General features: G+C 42.8%; 2 pseudogenes; both read left to right on the forward strand.

Moving 5' to 3' along the window:
* The first annotated feature begins 320 nt into the window (after positions 1 to 320).
* On the forward strand, positions 321 to 983 carry LOC116743539 (annotated as a pseudogene).
* A 4,154-nt stretch (positions 984 to 5,137) lies between these two features.
* On the forward strand, positions 5,138 to 5,986 carry LOC116743537 (annotated as a pseudogene).
* Positions 5,987 to 17,121: the final 11,135 nt, after the last annotated feature.

The following is a 17,121-nucleotide window of genomic DNA, read 5'->3' on the forward strand; positions in this document are numbered from 1 at the left end:
AAAACGACCGCCACGAGGAGAATGCCGGAAGTCCTGCCCCTACGCGATGCTCTCGCAGGGAAGTGCCCTCCTCCTGAGCTTTAATTGGCTAATCGCCGAAGGCCCCCGGCGCAGCGTCCTCTGGGAAATGTAGTTCCAACAGCTCTGGGACCGAGGGTGGAGCGCTGCTCACCTGGACCGCCCGGTAAAGTGGCCCGGTTACAGCACCTGTGCAAAGATACCAGAACCCTGAGATAAAAGTTTGGGACATAGGCCTTTCTGTTTCAACCATCTTGAAGACTGTGGAGGCCCGTTGGAACAGGACTTCTGAAAGGACAAATATGCCTGGAAGGCTGTGGTCCAAGGCCATTTTGCTGGCTATAAGCTCAGTCTCCGGAACCAGAGGGAGCACATAGTTCTTAAAATTGAAGGGGTCTGGGACTTCCGTGGTGGCGCAGTGGTTGAGAGTCCGCCTGCCGGTGCGGTGGACACAGATTCGGTCCCTGGTCTGGGAGGATCCCACGTGCCGCGGAGGGGCTGGGCCCGTGAGCTGCAACTACTCAGCGTGCATGCCGCGACTGCTGAAGCCCGTGCTCCTGGAACCTGTGCTCCGCAGCAGGAGGGACCACCACAATGAGAAGCCAGAGCACCACAATGAAGAGTAGCCCCCGCTCACAGCAACCAGAGAAAGCCCGCGCGCAGCAACGAAGACCCAATGCAGCCAAAATTAAATAAATAAATTTATATTAAAAAAAAACTGAAGGGGTCTATGCTCGAAATGAAACAGAATTCTAAATATCTAGGCAAGAGCCGTGCTTACGTGTACAAAGCAAAGAAAACAAAGTAACTCCTGGTGGAAAACCGAACAAAACCAGAGTAACCTGGGGAAAGGTAGCTTGTGTTCACGGAGACAGTGACATGGTTCGTGCCGAATTCCCAAACAACCTTGCTGCTGAGGCCGTGGACACAGAATCTGTGTGATGCCATACACCTCAAGGATTTAAACTTATTGAAAAATGAATACATTAAAGTGTGGAAAAAACAAAATGAAACAAAAATTGAGGGGACACCAAAATCTGATCTCTTTGATGAGAAGTGATTATCATTCTTATTGTTATAGCAGGGATTGTGTGGGCATAAGGAGTTGAGATTATTCCAGAAAAAGTTGTGAAATGAAAATCACTGAAAGCCACTAATGATTATGTACTTATTTAAAGATAATGGCTGGATAGCTCTGGGAAAATATCAGTAGAGGATTAGAAAACAAAAGTTAAGATCTCAGAGAAAACTGAACAGGACACACTGGAGTCTGAGAAGAGACAGTTATCTGAGCAGCGGCTATGCTGAAACTTTGGCCACTCAGGATTTTGTTTTAGAAATGTGATTATTTTTTCATTCGTGAAAATATTAATACTTTGAAGTATAGCTTAAAAGGACTTTCAAAATAGCCTTAACAGTAAAAAGCAAAAATGGATGTGGAATCTAGGGTGTCATGTTTAATAAATTTTTTTTAATTTTATTTTATTTATTTATTTTTGGGTCTTCATTACTGTGTGCGGGCTTTCTCTAGTTGCCCAGAGCAAGGGCTACTCTTCATTGCGGTGCGCGATCTTCTCATTGCGATGGCTTCTCTTGTTGTGGAGCACAGGCTCTAGGTGTGCAGGCTTCAGTAGTTGTGGCTCGCAGGCTCTAGAGCGTAGGCTCAGTAGTTGTGGAGCATGGGCTTAGTTGCTCCATAGCATGTGGGATCTTCCCGGACCAGTGATCAAACCCGTGTCTCCTGCATTGGCAGGTGGATTCTTAACCAGTGTCTACCATGGAAGTCCCTCAGTTCTTTAATAAATGTTCAGTGAGCATCTACTGAGTTTCAGGCACTACTGTAGGTGCACAAGAAAAGTCAGAAAACAAGACAGACAAGCCTGCCCTTGTGAGTTTTCGACCATTTAAGGAACACAGACAGGAAACGTGAAAGAAGTGCTAAATTAGAAGTACCTTAGAATGAAAGAGAATAGGTGAAGATGTCCTCTTAGGGTCCTGGGATGCAGGTAAGTCTGGGTTACAAGGTTGGGGCGGCATTTGGCCACAGTACTTTGAGGATAGCAGGAAGCCCCGGTGATGGTTGCATTGTCCTGGACAGGTCCTGCTCCCTCAGGCCAGTCCCGAGATTGTCTCAGCAGTTGTGTGGTAAAGGGCTGGCACTGTTCTCGGCCAGAGTCCAGGGCTCACCCTGATGGCTTGACCCCCACACAGGACCCCTCTGCCAGCTTAGACAGCTGGGAAAAGTGGAGACTATGCCCCAAGTGTGACAGGTGGTAAAGGAATTGGACAAATCTTAATGGCCTAGAAGTCACTCAAGAGACAGGTGGTGCTGAGGGAAACCCCTCTGCCCATTCAGTGTAAGTAGAACTTTACATCCAAAATCATACAGGCAATATTGCCATCCAAAAGCTGCTATTATCTGAGGGATTTCTTTGGAAGGAAAGCACCAAAGAGTTGGCCATGACCAGCTGATTAAGAATCAAGTCAATGGATGGAAGAATGTGTACAGAGACCAAAGTGAAGTTATACAGATAAAGGAGTGAGAAAGTTCCAAGCATGCCAGCCTTAGTCTGAGTGAGGAAATTAATACTCATATTTACATTAGTAAAAAACATTATTTTTAAATTTAAAGGGAATGTTGGAGTTTGATATTACTGCAATCAGAGGACTCTGGAGACTATAAAATATTGAGTACCTGTTATTAGAGCCAGTAAATTTGTTTGCTCTCCTAACAATTATTCCAACTTTATATAAATGTTAAAAGCAGGGCTTCCCTGGTGGTGCAGTGGTTGAGAGTCGGCCTGCCGATGCTAGGGGACACGGGTTCGTGCCCCGGTCCGGGAAGACCCCACATGCTGCGGAGCAGCTAGACCCCTGAGCCTGCGTGTCCGGAGCCTGTGCTCCGCAACGGGAGAGGCCGCAACAGTGAGAAGCCCGCGTACAGCAAAAAAAAAAAAAAAAAAAAAAAAAAAAGTTAAAAGATTTTTTAACAAGCACAGAACTATTTTTTGCAGCATTTTTGGTAATAACCAAGATTGAATAAATCAGGGTGCATCCTCCTAAGAGAGCACCGGGCAACTGTGGACATGAGGAGTAAGTTATTTCAACTATGCAGACCTAAACTGTCAGTAACTATCAGAATACTTTGTGCAGTTAGCCTTATTTTGGCAAGAAAGTGAATATAATTCATATAGTTTATGCATTTCTATATATTTATGCATTTCTATCTTAATAATGGAAAAATAAAACTGTATACAAGGGGCACCTGTGAGATGAGGAGAAGGAAGAGGACAGAGGAGAAAGGATGAAACTATAGCACTCAGAATGTACTTGTTTTATTTTAGAATTATGTAATTATAGTGTCTGAATAGATATAACAAAATAGTTTAAGATATAATCACATAAATGAAAACAAAACTAAAATAAACCTGTGTAACAAACTTTGGATTTAACCAAAAAAGAGGAATTATTTCCAATGAAAACTAAAGTTAATATTAGTGTTCTACATTAATAAATAAGAGAATGAAATAAAGATCAAACATTTCCATGATAATATTTTGAGTAAAAAATTTATTTAAATTTTGAAATTACATACATGTTGTTTCTAAAAACTTCTTAAAAGAAATGGCATATGGACAGATGTGCAAACAGGAAAAGGCAAAAACATAGTGTGCTCTGTTTCCTATTTTTTTCCTAGTTCTGACCAAGTTTTTACTGTGTCACTAGGTCATCCAATCCAGATTGCTAGACCCATTCTTTTTTTAAGTTAAAAAAGTTTCAATTAAAACACTATGTGAGGAGTGACATCAGCAAAATGGTGGACTAGTAAGCTCCAAGCCCTCTTTCCCCCACAGAGATTAAAAACAAAAATGTCAACTGAGAATTCTATACCTGGCAAAACTCCCTTTAAAAAATGAGGGATGGACTTCCCTGGTGCCGCAGTCATTAAGAATCCGTCTGTCAATGCAGGAGACATGAGTTCGAGCCCTGATCCGAGAAAATCCCACCTGCCGCAGAGCAACTAAGCCCATGTACCACAACTACCGAGCCGGTACGCCACGACTACTGAGCCTGCGCTCTAAAGCCTGTGAGCGACAACTACTGAGCCCGCGTGCCTAGAGCCCATACTCCGCAACAAGCGAAGCCACCACAATGAGAATCCCACACACGGCAACGTAGAGTAGCCCCTGCTCGCTGCAACTAGAGAAAGCCCGTGCACAGCAATAAAGACCCAATGCAGCCAAAAATAAACAAACAAACAAACAAATTTATTTGCTTTAAAAAAGAGCATATATGTATTTTAAAAAAAACAAAACGGAGAGGGCTTCCCTGGGCATAGTCTCCACTTTTCCCAGTTGTCCACATGCCACAACTACTAAAGCCTGCGAACCTACAGCCATGCTCTGGAACAAGAGAAGCCACCAGAATAAGAACCCCGGGCACCGCAATGAAGGGTAGCCCCCACTCGCCGCAACTAGAGAAAGCCGCGTGAAGCAACGAAGACCCAACGCAGCCAAAAATAAATATAAATTAATTTTTTTAAAAATGAGGGAGAGGGCTTCCCTGGTGGCGCAGTGGTTGAGAGTCCGCCTGCCGATGCAGGGGACACGGGTTCGTGCCCCGGTCTGGGAGGATCCCACATGCCGCGGAGTGGCTGGGCCCGTGAGCCATGGCCGCTGAGCCTGCGCGTCCGGAGCCTGTCCTCCGGAACGGGAGAGGCCGCAACCGTGAGAGGCCCGCGTAACGCAAAAAAAAAAAAAAAAAAAAAAAAAAAATGAGGGAGAAATAAAGACATTACCAGATAAACAAAAGCTGAAGGGAGCTCATTACCACTGGACAGGTAGGGATTATGTTTTGTGCCCGACTATATCCCCAGTTTTAACACATACCTGCATTTGATGGTAGCACATGACATATATGTCAAGTTTAAATATATATTCCAGGTGGAGAGGGTGAGGGCTTAATGGGAGGTAACAGCAGTGCAGAGAGTAGAATCAGAATGAATCACAGAAGAATGTAGGGAGTAGAAACCTCAAGACTGCTTCAGCACCCTGCCTAGATGATGAACCTATTAACATTCTTTAAAATTAAACAGAGGGGCTCTTTCCCATCTTGCAAGATGGCAGGTGAAAAGGCTGAGAAGCCAGATACTAAGGAGAAAAAACTTGAAGCCAAGAAGGCTGAGACTGGTGACAAGGTTCAAAAGGTGAAGCAGGTTAAGAAGGGGAAACCCCACTGCAGCCGAAACCCTGTCCTGGTCAGAGGAATTGGCAGATATTCCTGATCGGCTATGTATTCCAGAAAGGCCTTGTACAAGAGGAAGTATTCAGCATCTAAATCCAAGGTTGAAAAGAAAAAGAAGGTGAAGGTCCTTGCTACTGTCACAAAACCAGTTGGGGGTGACAAGAATGGTGTTACCCAGGTGGTTAAACTTCGCAAAATGCCTAGGTATTATCCTACTGAAGATGTGCCTTGAAAGCTGTTGAGTCACGGCAAAAACCCCTCAGTAAGCATGTGAGAAAACTGCGCCAGCATCACCCCTGGGACCATCCTGGTTATCCTCACTGGGCACCACAGAGGCAAGAGGGTCACTTCCCTGAAGCAGCTGATCAGCGGCTTACTACTTGTGACTGGGCCTCTGTCCCTCAATCGAGATACTCTGCGGAGAACACACCAGAAATTTGTCATTGCCACTTCCACCAAAATTGATATCAGTGGTGTGAAAATCCCAGAACATCTCACTGACGCTTACTTCAAGAAGAAGCTGCGTAAGCCCAGGCACCAGGAAGGTGAGATCTTCAACACAGAGAGAGAGAAATACGAGATTACAGAGCAGCGCAAGGTTGATCAAAAAGATGTGGACTCACAAATTCTGCGAAGAATCAAAGCTGTTCCTCAGCTCCAGGGTTACCTCCGCTCTGTGTTTGCTCTCACAAACAGAATTTATCCTCACAAAGCAGTGTTCTAAACTTCTTACAAAGAACCTAATTAAAATAACTCAGTCCATTTCCTGTGTCTTTTCTCTCTCTCTTTTTTTTTTAATCTGCCTGAAGGTGTGGTATGACTCAGCCAATTTGATGGGATGTTAGCCTCTACTAAGAGGAGTGGGATTGGAGGGGAGTGCTATCAGCTGCAGTGGAATTCCCTCTTTGGATCAACATTCTTAGCTTCCTAGGTGTCTTCTCAGTTTTTTCACAAAGCACCTACCAATACAAAGTAGTGGCATTTCCCCAGCCATCACTAACAAGTCCGTACTAACTGTACATGGATAAGAAACAACTGTGGGCTCTTCAGGCCACAAACTTCCTCCCTTTCCATGAATTAACATCCATTTCTGCCCAATTCAGTCTTTCTCCATAGTCATTACTATTAGTTTCTTGTGTATCTAGTTTCTTAAAGCATACACAACAAATTAGTATAATTACCTTTCCCCGTTTTTAACCACAAACCCCATGTGCAGTACATGCTGTTATACAGATAACAAATGAATTTGATTATTCCATAGGAAGTGTCCATCTTTACTGATGCATAGTGCCGTAGTGCATTCTATGGATATTTGGGTTTCCATCATTTGTAATTATACAGGTTTCCCCTGCTATCCAAAAGTAGAGTATGCCTCTGAAACCTTCTGTAAGCCAAAATGGCAAAAGTTGAAGAAATTACCTTATGACACATCTTGCTAACAGAGGCATAAAATGGGATAAAACATAGATGCTCACAGAAAATTCAAAGTGATGGCTCTGGATGCTGAGATGCCAGAGGGTAGTAGCTCCCAGGGAAAGAGCTTGGCAGTGCCACTCCCACTGCCCAGACATGCTGCCGTCTCTAGTGGCTCTCTGCAAAACAAACTGCTGTTTTCCCCCTCTGCTTTTTTTCATAAATGTGAAAATCTCGATTTTTTTCCAGTTAACAGAGACAGGTACGAATGAAGTTCTTTCGGTTAAAGCAAACTTTCAGAAAGTACTGGGTACCGGAGTGCGATGTAGTAACTTGAAGTGTGCATACAGATGAGCAAGTACCAGGTAAGAATTAGCTTTTTGCTGAGTCAAAGGATTTAGGCAGTTTTGGTAGATGGTACCAAACTGCTTTCCATGGAGGTTGTACCAATTTATACTCATGTATAAGAGTGCCCGTTATCCTACAGGCTCCCTAAAATGATGGGTCATTAGATTTGGATTTTTGGCAATAGATAGGTGAAAAATGACTGATGGGTTTTTAAAGTTGGTTTTATTGATAATTTACATTTGGTAAAATTGATTTTTTTGTGTGCAGTGCTGTGGCATCTATACAGTTCGGGAAGCACCACCATCACCAAAGTTCCTTCATGTTTTTTCAAAAGTCAGTTTCCACTCCTAGTAACCACTGATCAAATTTTTGTTTTCCTAGTTTTGTCTTTTCCAGAACATCATGTAATATGTTTTCTGGCATAATATCTGTGACATTTGTTCACATTTTAATGGTTCAGTAGTTCTTTTTATTGTCAGTCAGCATTCTATTGTATCAATATATCACTGTTTATTCTAAAATATATCCATTGAAAGATATTTGGGTTGTTTATAATTATTGGAGATTATGAATAAAGCCACTATAAACATTCACATACAAAAAAAAAAAAATTAAACAGAGGGGACTTCCCTGGTGGTCCAGTGGGTAAGGCTCTGCACTCGCAATACAGGGGGCCCACTGTTCAATCCCTGGTCAGGGAACTAGATCCCGCACACTGCAACTAAGATTTCACATGCTGCAACTAAGAAGTCCACATTCCACAACAAAGACATCACGTGCCACAACCAAGATCCAGAGCAGCCAAAATAAATAAACTAATTAATTAATTAAATACTAAAATTAAACAGAAAAAAAGAGAGATGACTAGTAGAATAGTAATACCAAAAAATTATATTGATGAAGCGAAATATAGTAAGAGCTATAAGGAAGGAAACAGAACTACTGCTAAGAGAAATTAGGAAATAAATTTGTTTAAAAGTTTGACCATCTTAGAGTAGGAATAACAATTTGTATTAGAGACAAGAAAGGCTTTTAAATCCAAAATTTGCCCTCCTTACTAACCACAGCTGACCCTTAAGAACTGCAGTCATTCAATAACAAATAAAGGCTCTTAACCTTCCTCTGATTAAAAAGATTATATACAAATATATAAACGAAAAGTAGCCCCTACTCGCCGCAACTAGAGAAAGCCTGTGCACAGCAACGAAGACCCAACGCAGCCATAAATAAATACATTTATTTTTTTAAAAATGCCTCTCTCCAAGAAAGGGATATGAAGATACTCAGCACAGTGTTTGTGGTCTGAATATTGGTTAAACCAAACTGTTTAATGTCTTGTAAGTGGTGCACTAAGAACCAAGAAGTATCTGAGATCTTTATACTGAATGGAGGTGAGATATTATTGGAATTAAGATATTAAGTACATATAAAACATGCTTCTATTTCACAGTAACATTTATATCTGGGAATTTTTCACATCCCTGATCATTCCTGCCATTTGAAACTTGCAAACATTCAGTCATGTTTTTCTTATGTGACTCTTTCAGTTCACAAAATGGGAAAGGATGATCATCTCTTTCAGGGATGAGAGAAATTTAGAGAAAAACTCCTATCAACTTCCACTAGCAAATTGCACCTGGAAAAGAATTTTTAATAGTGTATGTAAACAATGGCTATAGAGATGCTAAAACAATGCTCAGTAGCTGTGAGTTCAACACACTCTTTACTGATCTTCAATGCATGTGTAGTGAAGGCTTTAGAATGGATGTGAGGATCAGTCAGTTTGGTCAGAAATGAAAGAGGAATTCAGACAGGCTATCAGAGAGAATGTGGAGAAGAAAATCAGGCAGCCATAAAGCAAGTAGACAAGGGTGACATATGTCTCTGGTTCCCTCTATTTTCTCACATTTCTGGGGGCTAGAAGCCTGAGATCAAGATGTCAGCAGGGTTGGTTCCTTCTGAGAGCTGTTTCATGACTTTCCCAAAACTTCTGATGATTTGCTCACAATCTTTAATGATTCCTGTTACACAGAAGCATCAACCCAATCTCTGCCTTCATCTTCACCTGGCATTCTCTTCTAAGGACTGTATCCAAATTTTCTGTTCTTATATGGATTCCAGTTATATTGAATTAAGGGCTTACACTACTGCATTCTGACCTCATCCTAACTTAATTCTGGTATGTGTAACAGACGAATGCCACAGACATAATAACGTTCAAAACAAGGAAGACACAAAAGAGAAAATTTTGTAGGTCACCATTTACTTCCACTCAATGATAGTCAAAAAAAATCCATGGTGATAGTGTAAATAGTGGTTACCATTGTAGGAGGAGCTATTGACAAGGATGGGCCACCAGGAACCTACCGAAGTGTTGGAAATATTCTAAATTTTGATCTGAGTGAAGAATATTTTGCTCTATACATGTGTAAAAATTTAAGTGAACCCATAAGATTTGTGTGCATCATTGTACATTTTAGTTAAAAAATGAAATAAAGAGTAAGTGGAAGGAATTCCCTGGCACTCCAGTGGTTAAGACTCCGCACTTCCACTGCAGGGGGCACGGGTTCAGTCCCTGGTCAGGGAACGAAAATCCCGCATGTGGTACAGCCAAAAAGCAAAAAGAGTAAATGGGATTTTAAAAAGGAACAACACACTTCCCTTTCAAGAACTACTCAACTTCTTCTAATAGCTTGATTTTATGAGTAATCAATTTTTTTTTTTTTTTTGCGGTACGCGGGCCTCTCACTGTCGTGGCCTCTCCCGTTGTGGAGCACAGGCTCCGGACGCGCAGGCTCAGCAGCCATGTCTCATGGGCCCAGCCGCTCCGTGGCACGCGGGACCCTCCCGGACCGGGGCACGAACTCCCATCCCCCGCATCGGCAGGCGGACTCTCAACCACTGCGCCACCACGGAATCCCTGAAGAATATTTTTGTTGGCTTTATTTTTCATCCAATCGGAGCATAGTTTTTGTTGAGTAGAGATGATTAAGATACAGAAGATCCAGGAAATAAATGAAGCAAATTCACAGAGAAAACATGAGAAAGTATGATGCATACTCTGTTATAGCAACTGGCCATGGCCTGCTGCAAGATTTCTACTGTGGAGGACAAGAAGGGAAAGAGAAGTTCCGAAACAGATATAGGTGAATCTTTGAAATTGATGACCAAGGAATAGAAGTGTATAGACTTTATTTCCACAAGTTGCTGAGATCAGGCAGGATGACCACAATGCTAACGACAGCAGGGATAAAAACCACTAATTCACCCACAGCATCAGGCTGTGTTCTGTACTCTTCTCTTAAACATTTTATTCTAATAACATTCTTGCACAGTAGATGCCATATTACCCCATTTTAACAAGAAGGAAACTGATGTACAGAGTTCATTAACTTGCCCAGGGTCACACTGCTCAAAAGTAGCAGAGCTGGGATTTGACACCATGTGGAATGGCTCCAGAGATGTGTTCCTGGATGCTACATAAACAACTCATAGCAGCTGTGTGGGGCCAACAGCCATGGAGGAAGGTAGACATGAGGTAAGGGGGAAGTGTGAGTGGGAGGATTTAATGGTCGCAGTGGTCGGGAGAGGATGATTTGCTGACGATTTTGGTCCAAAGGGGACATCTCGCAGACATCAACTATCATCTACTCTCACCCACATTTCATAAAAGAAAGGACTTTCGTTTTTGTTTTTTTGGCTGCGTTGGGTCTTCACTGCTGCGCGCGGGCTTTCTCTAGTTGCAGCGAGTGGGGGCTACTCTTCGTTGCAGTGCGTGGGCTTCTCATTGCGGTGGCTTCTCTTGTTGCAGAGCACAGGCTCTAGGCGCACGGGCTTCAGCAGTTGCAGCACGCGAGCTCAGTAGTTGTGGCTCGTGGGTTCTAGAACACAGATTCAGTAGTTGCTGTGCACGGGTTTAGTTGCCCCGCAGCATGTGGGATCTTCCCAGATCAGGGATCAAACCCGTGTCCCCTGCATTGGCAGGTGGATTCTTAACCACTGCACCACCAGGGAAGTCCAAATAAACGACTTTTACCACCAATCACATTCTCTGCAGATCTAAGACCTTTCTTAAGTGTGAACTTTCTAGTACTAAAAAAAAGTTAGGCCTGGAAATGATGTTTTCCCACATTTGATTTTATGGGGCCTGTCCATGGTGTGACATTTTCAGTGGGGAATGAGGCTGCAATGTTTTCTAAATGACTTCCCACATTTGCTGCATGTATAAGGCCTTGATCCAGTGTGAATTCTCTGGTATTTAACGAGGCTGAAGTTTTGTCTAAAGAACGTCTCACATTAGCTATACTCTAAAGGCCTTTTGCTGCTGTGAGTTCTCTGGTGCTGGACAAGTTTGTATTTGTACATAAAGGTTTTGTCACATTCCCCACACTCATAAGGCCTTCTCCAGTGTGAACTCTCAAACAGTCATTGAGATAGGAGTTTTGGCTAAAGGATTTCCCATATTCACTGCACTACCAGTAAGGCCTTTCTCCAGTGTAGACTGCCTAGAGCTGAACACATGAGAACTTGCTGCAAAAGGCTTCCTACATTTGCTAGACTCTTAAAGTCTTTTTCCAGTGCAGACTCTCAGATGGTGATCAAGGATGTCTTTGTGTGTTTTTCAAATCCTGCATTTTAAATTGTTTCAGTACATAAGTGAGCTCTGGATCCTTCCCTGCTATATTATCAGAAATAACAGCTGACTTTAACTCTTACCTTATATGCTTCTAGGCTTCCCTGGTGGCGCAGTGGTTGAGAGTCCCCCTGCCGATGCAGGGAACATGGGCTCGTGCCCCGGTCCGGGAAGATCCCACATGCCGCGGAGGGGCTGGGCCCATGAGCCATGGCTGCTGAGCCTGGGTGTCTGGAGCCTGTGCTCCGCAACAGGAGAGGCCACAACAGTGAGAGGCCTGTGTACCGCAAAAAAATATATATATATATGCTTCTCTCCTGGGTTCCTGTTCTCTCAATTTTGATGCATAAGAATTGTCGAATAAAAAGAGGCTCTGGGGGACTTCCCTAGTAGCACAGTGGTTAAAACTCCGCGCTCAGGAGTCTTAACCAGGGGGCCAGGGTTGGATCCCTGGTCAGGGTGCTAGATCCCATATGCATGCCATAGCTAAGGAGCCCACCTGGCGCAACCAAATAAATAAATTAAATAAATATTAAAAAAGAAAAGAGGAGGGTCTCAGTAGTTCTTGACCATAACAGATCATGAACTCATAGTCAGGAATATTAATCATCTGTATCTAATAAATATTTTATATTCTTTCGGAAAGATTTTTAAAAATGTCTTTGTGGCTGGGAAGCAGTGATGTGATCAGGCGCCCCTCACTCTTAGGACACGAGTGGGGGTAAGGTAGGGTGAGGACCTGCAGGACGCTGTATTTACCTGAGCTGGGTATTACCCAGTGTTCATTGGCTTAATGTCTCTTCCGCTTAGCAGAAGGCATTCTGGGCTGTTCCCACAGCTCCACAGGCTTCGGCGAGCGGCGCGCTGCATCAGTGACGGGGAACACAGGTTAAATGGCCCCACTAGGGACACTGGGAAGTGGAGCTGCCAACGTCCGGGCGTAGAGGCGGAGCTTAACTCCTTCTTAAAGAGGCCGAAGGCTGATTTCTGGGAAACTTGTCTGCAGATCTCAACAGCGAAGTGTTGAGAAAGGAATCACTTTAGCCTTCTTCAAGCTCAACTACTTCTGAAGGCTAAAGATATGATTTCAGCGGCTTCCAAAATGACGCATGGACACGGATACATCATTCTACAGAGTCACTCAGACACGTGGGTCTGTCCCTCCTAAGTTGAAGAGGATAGATATTATCTCCTTGCTCTTCACTCGCCCATAGCCTGAAGCATTGGAATCAGTCCTTGGATGGGTTCAGTGGGTTGGGTCAGGATGAGAGAGAAAAGACTCCAGGCTGGTTCCATCCCAGACAAAAACATAGAGGTATGCACCAGCCACTGGCCTGGAATAGACTCATCCAAATAGACAAAAGAGAAGACAGTGAGTAAAGGGGGAAAAGGAGCTCATAATGATCAAGATAGTACATGTGGCTATGGCCTCAGCAGAAGATCTGGAAGATGTGTTGGACTCGCTATTTGTGCTTTTGCGTGTGCAGGCAAAGGACAATGGAGCCACTAGCGCAGACCATTAGGCCTAAACACACAAAGTCAGTTGTGAAGAATATTACTACAACTACAAAGTTGGTAAGTCTGTCTGGATTCAGTGAGAAACAATATTCATAATTTATTTTCACACTAATTTTTTTAACTTTTATTCTTATTAATTTATTTTTTGGCAGCGTTGGGTCTTCATTGCTGAGCACGGGCTTTCCCTAGTTGCTGTGAGTGGGGGCTACTCTTCATTGCAGTGCCCGGGCTTCTCATCGCAGTGGCTTCTCTCGTTGTGGAGCACGGGCTCTAGGCGCGCGGGCTTCAGTAGTTGTGGTATGCAGGAATAGTAGTTGTGGCGCACGGGGTTAGTTGCTCCGCAGCGTGCGGGATCTTCCCGGGCCGGGGCTTGAACCCGTCTCCCCTGAATTGGCAGGTGGATTCTTAACCACGGCGTCACCAGGGAAGTACTTCACACTAATATTTTTGCTGTGCTTTGGGCCATTCAGATTGATAGAAACAAAGATATTTACCAAGAGATGCAGGACCCAGCAATGGAAACAGCAGAAACCAATGTACCTTGGGGATCTCATTCTGAGCTCCACCCACCTAGAGAAATTGGGGCAAAGCTTTATGGTCTGGAAGACACTGAAGAGGGGAGTAGTGGTGAGGGAAACCCCTCTGGCCACTCTGTGGAAATAAAAGAGATGTTTACACCCAGACTCATTCAGGAAATATTTTGTGTTTTTTTGTTTGTTTGTTTGTTTTGCGGTACGCGGGCCTCTCACCGCTGCGGCCTCTCCCGTAGCGGAGCACTGGCTCCGGACGCGCAGGCTAGGCGGCCACGGAAAACACTTTTTGCTAAGTTGGTTGTGACCACTTGATTCTATTCTCTACAGAAATTCAATTTTTTTCTTCATCTATTAATATTTGGTTGACTAATAATTTTCATATTCTTGATAGGAAAGTATATTCTATACAGATGGGAACAATTAGGTCCTAAAGTTCATATTCCTATAAGAGATCTAATATTGTGGGTGAATATTTATACAATTAAGCTAGCTGTTTCAGCTACATCAAAAAAAATTTCATGACATTCTGAAATAGTCCAACAGAAAATTTTTTAATTTTGGAATTTGGACAAAAATCTGTCACTTTGCAGTTTTTGTTTTTTTTTACTTTGCAGTTTTTTTGGTGTGTGTATATATACTAGTAAATTATAACAAGAAATTTGCGGGCTTCCCTGGTGGTGCAGTGGTTAAGAATCTGCCTGCCAATGCAGGGGACACGGGTTCGAGCCCTGGTCCGGGAAGATCCTACATGCCGCAGAGCAACTAAGCCCGTGCGCCAGAACTACTGAGCCTGCGCTCTAGAGCCTGCGAGCCACAACTACTGAGCCCGTGTGCCACAACTACTGAAGCCCGCGTGCCTAGAGCCCATGCTCCGCAACAAGAGAAGCCACCGCAATGGAGAGTAGCCCCCATTCACCGCAACTAGAGAAAACCCGCGCCTAGCAACGAATACCCAACACAGCCAAAAATAAATAAATAAAATAAATAAATTTATTTTTAAAAAATTTGCCATTTCAATAATTTTCAAGTATACAATTCAGTGGCATTAAATATGGGCCCGAAAGTGCCTTCGGTTTTTTAAGTAAAAATAAAAGACACATTTTTCGTTTTCACCAAGAAATTTATTGAACAACGTATTCACCCTTTTGTTCCACTACCTTCTGCCATTTTTCAGGCAACTTCATAATTCCATCTTCTCAAAACTTTTAATCTTTTTGAGCAAAGACCTGTTCCAGGTGCCTTTTACAGTCTTCCAAGGAACTGAAATTTTTTTCATTAAGAGAATTTTGTAAAGACCGAAATAAATGGAAATCTGAAGATGCAATGTCTGTTGAATAGAGCGGACGAATCAGAACTTCCCAGCCAAGCTGTAACAGTTTTTTCCTGGTCATCAAAGAAACATGCAGTCTTGTGGTACCCTGATGGAAGATTATGCGTTTCCTGTTGGCTAATTCTGGGCGCTTTTCATCGAGTGCTGCTTTCAGTTTGTCTAATTTGGAGCAGTACTTGTTGGAATTAATCGTTTGGTTTTCCGGAAGGAGCTCATGATACAGGACTCCCTTCCAATCCCTCCATATACACAACATCACCTTCTGTGGATGAAGACCAGCCTTTGGTGTGATTGGTGGTAGTTCATTTCGCTTGCCCCATGATCTCCTCCATTCCACATTATTGTACAGTATCACTTTTCATCGCCCGTCACAATTTGTTTTAAAAATGGAACATTTTCATTATGCTTCAGTAGAGAATCACATGTGGAAATATGGTCAAGAAGGTTTTTTTGCTTAACTTATGTGGAACCCAAACATCAAAGCAATGAACATAACCAAGCCGGTGCAAATGATTTTCAACGCTTGATTTGGATATTTTGAGTATGTTGGCTATCTCCTGTGTGGTATGACGTTGATTGTTCTCAGTTAATGTCTTAATTGATCGCTATCAACTTCAACTGGTCTACCTGACCGTGGAGCATTGTCCAGCAAGAAATCTCCAGCATGAAATTTTGCAAACCACTTTTTTTTTTTTTTTAAAGAGGATGTTGGGGGTAGGAGTTTATTAATTAATTAATTAACTTTTTTTTTTTTTTTTTTTTGCTGTGTTGCGTCTTCATTTCTGTGCGAGGGCTTTCTCTAGTTGTGGCAAGCGGGGCCACTCTTCATTGCGGTGCGTGGGCCCCTCACTATCGCAGCCTCTCCTGTTGTGGAGCACAGGCTCCAGACGCGCAGGCTCAGTAGTTGTGGCTCACAGGCCCAGTTGCTCTGCGGCATGTGGGATCCTCCCAGACCAGGGCTCGAACCCGTGTCCCCGGCACTAGCAGGCAGACTCTCAACTACTGCACCACCAGGGAAGCCCCTGCAAACCACTTTTGACATGTTCAATTAGTCACAGCACCTTCTCCATACACTGCACAAATCTTTTTCTGCATTTCAGTTGTGTTTTTACCTTTCTTGAAATAATAAAGTATAATATACCAAAAGGTTGCCTTTTTTCTTCCAGGTTCAATATTCAAATGGCTACACAAAAATTCACCAATTTCGGTAAGTCTTTCTTAAAATGCATACTGATACGACAGCTGTCACATAAAATCTAACAACATTGTTTCGAATGAAGTTAAAGACAACTAAGTGCTACTATAGCCATCTTACAGAAAAAAACAAACGAAATTTTTAGCCCACCCATTATTTTCAATATTTTGCTTCTACCACCCCTAGCTTAAAAAAAAAAAATCAAACCAAATGGAAAATGTGTATCCATTGAGAAATAATCCCCCATTCCCCTCTCCATCCAGCCCCTGGAAACCTCTAATCTACTTTCAGTCTGTACAAGCTTGTCTATTCTAGATATTGCTTACAAGTGGAATCATACAATATTTTTCCTTTCATGTCTGGCTTTAATTGTTTGGCATGTTTTGAAGGTTCATCATATTGTGGCATGTATCAGAACTTTATTCCTTTTCATGACTGAATAATATTCCAATGTATGAATGTACATTTAAAAATCTATTCATGTGTTAATGGACACTTCAGTTGTTACCACCTTTTGGCCATCGTGAATAATGTTGCTATGAAAATTGTTGCACACGAATGTGTTTGAGTCTCTGCTTTCAATTCTTTCAGGTTTCCCAAGGATTGGAATTGCTGAGTCCAGTGGCATTTCTGTATTAAGTTTTTGAGGAGCTGCTAAACCGGTTTTCATATTATTAAACTGTTTTTCACATTGCAGCATTTTACATTCCCATCAGCAATGTGCGAGTGTTCCAATTTCTCCACAGCCTCATCCATACTTGCTATTTCCCCTTTTCCCCCCATAGTCATCCTGGTAGATGTAGACTGGTATCTCACGGTTTTGATTAGAATTTCCCAGGTGTATAATGATGTTGACATTTTACTGAAAAACAGGAGTATTTTACTCCTG

This window comes from Phocoena sinus, chromosome 19 (genome assembly GCF_008692025.1).
Source record: "Phocoena sinus isolate mPhoSin1 chromosome 19, mPhoSin1.pri, whole genome shotgun sequence".
Lineage (NCBI taxonomy): Eukaryota > Metazoa > Chordata > Mammalia > Artiodactyla > Phocoenidae > Phocoena > Phocoena sinus.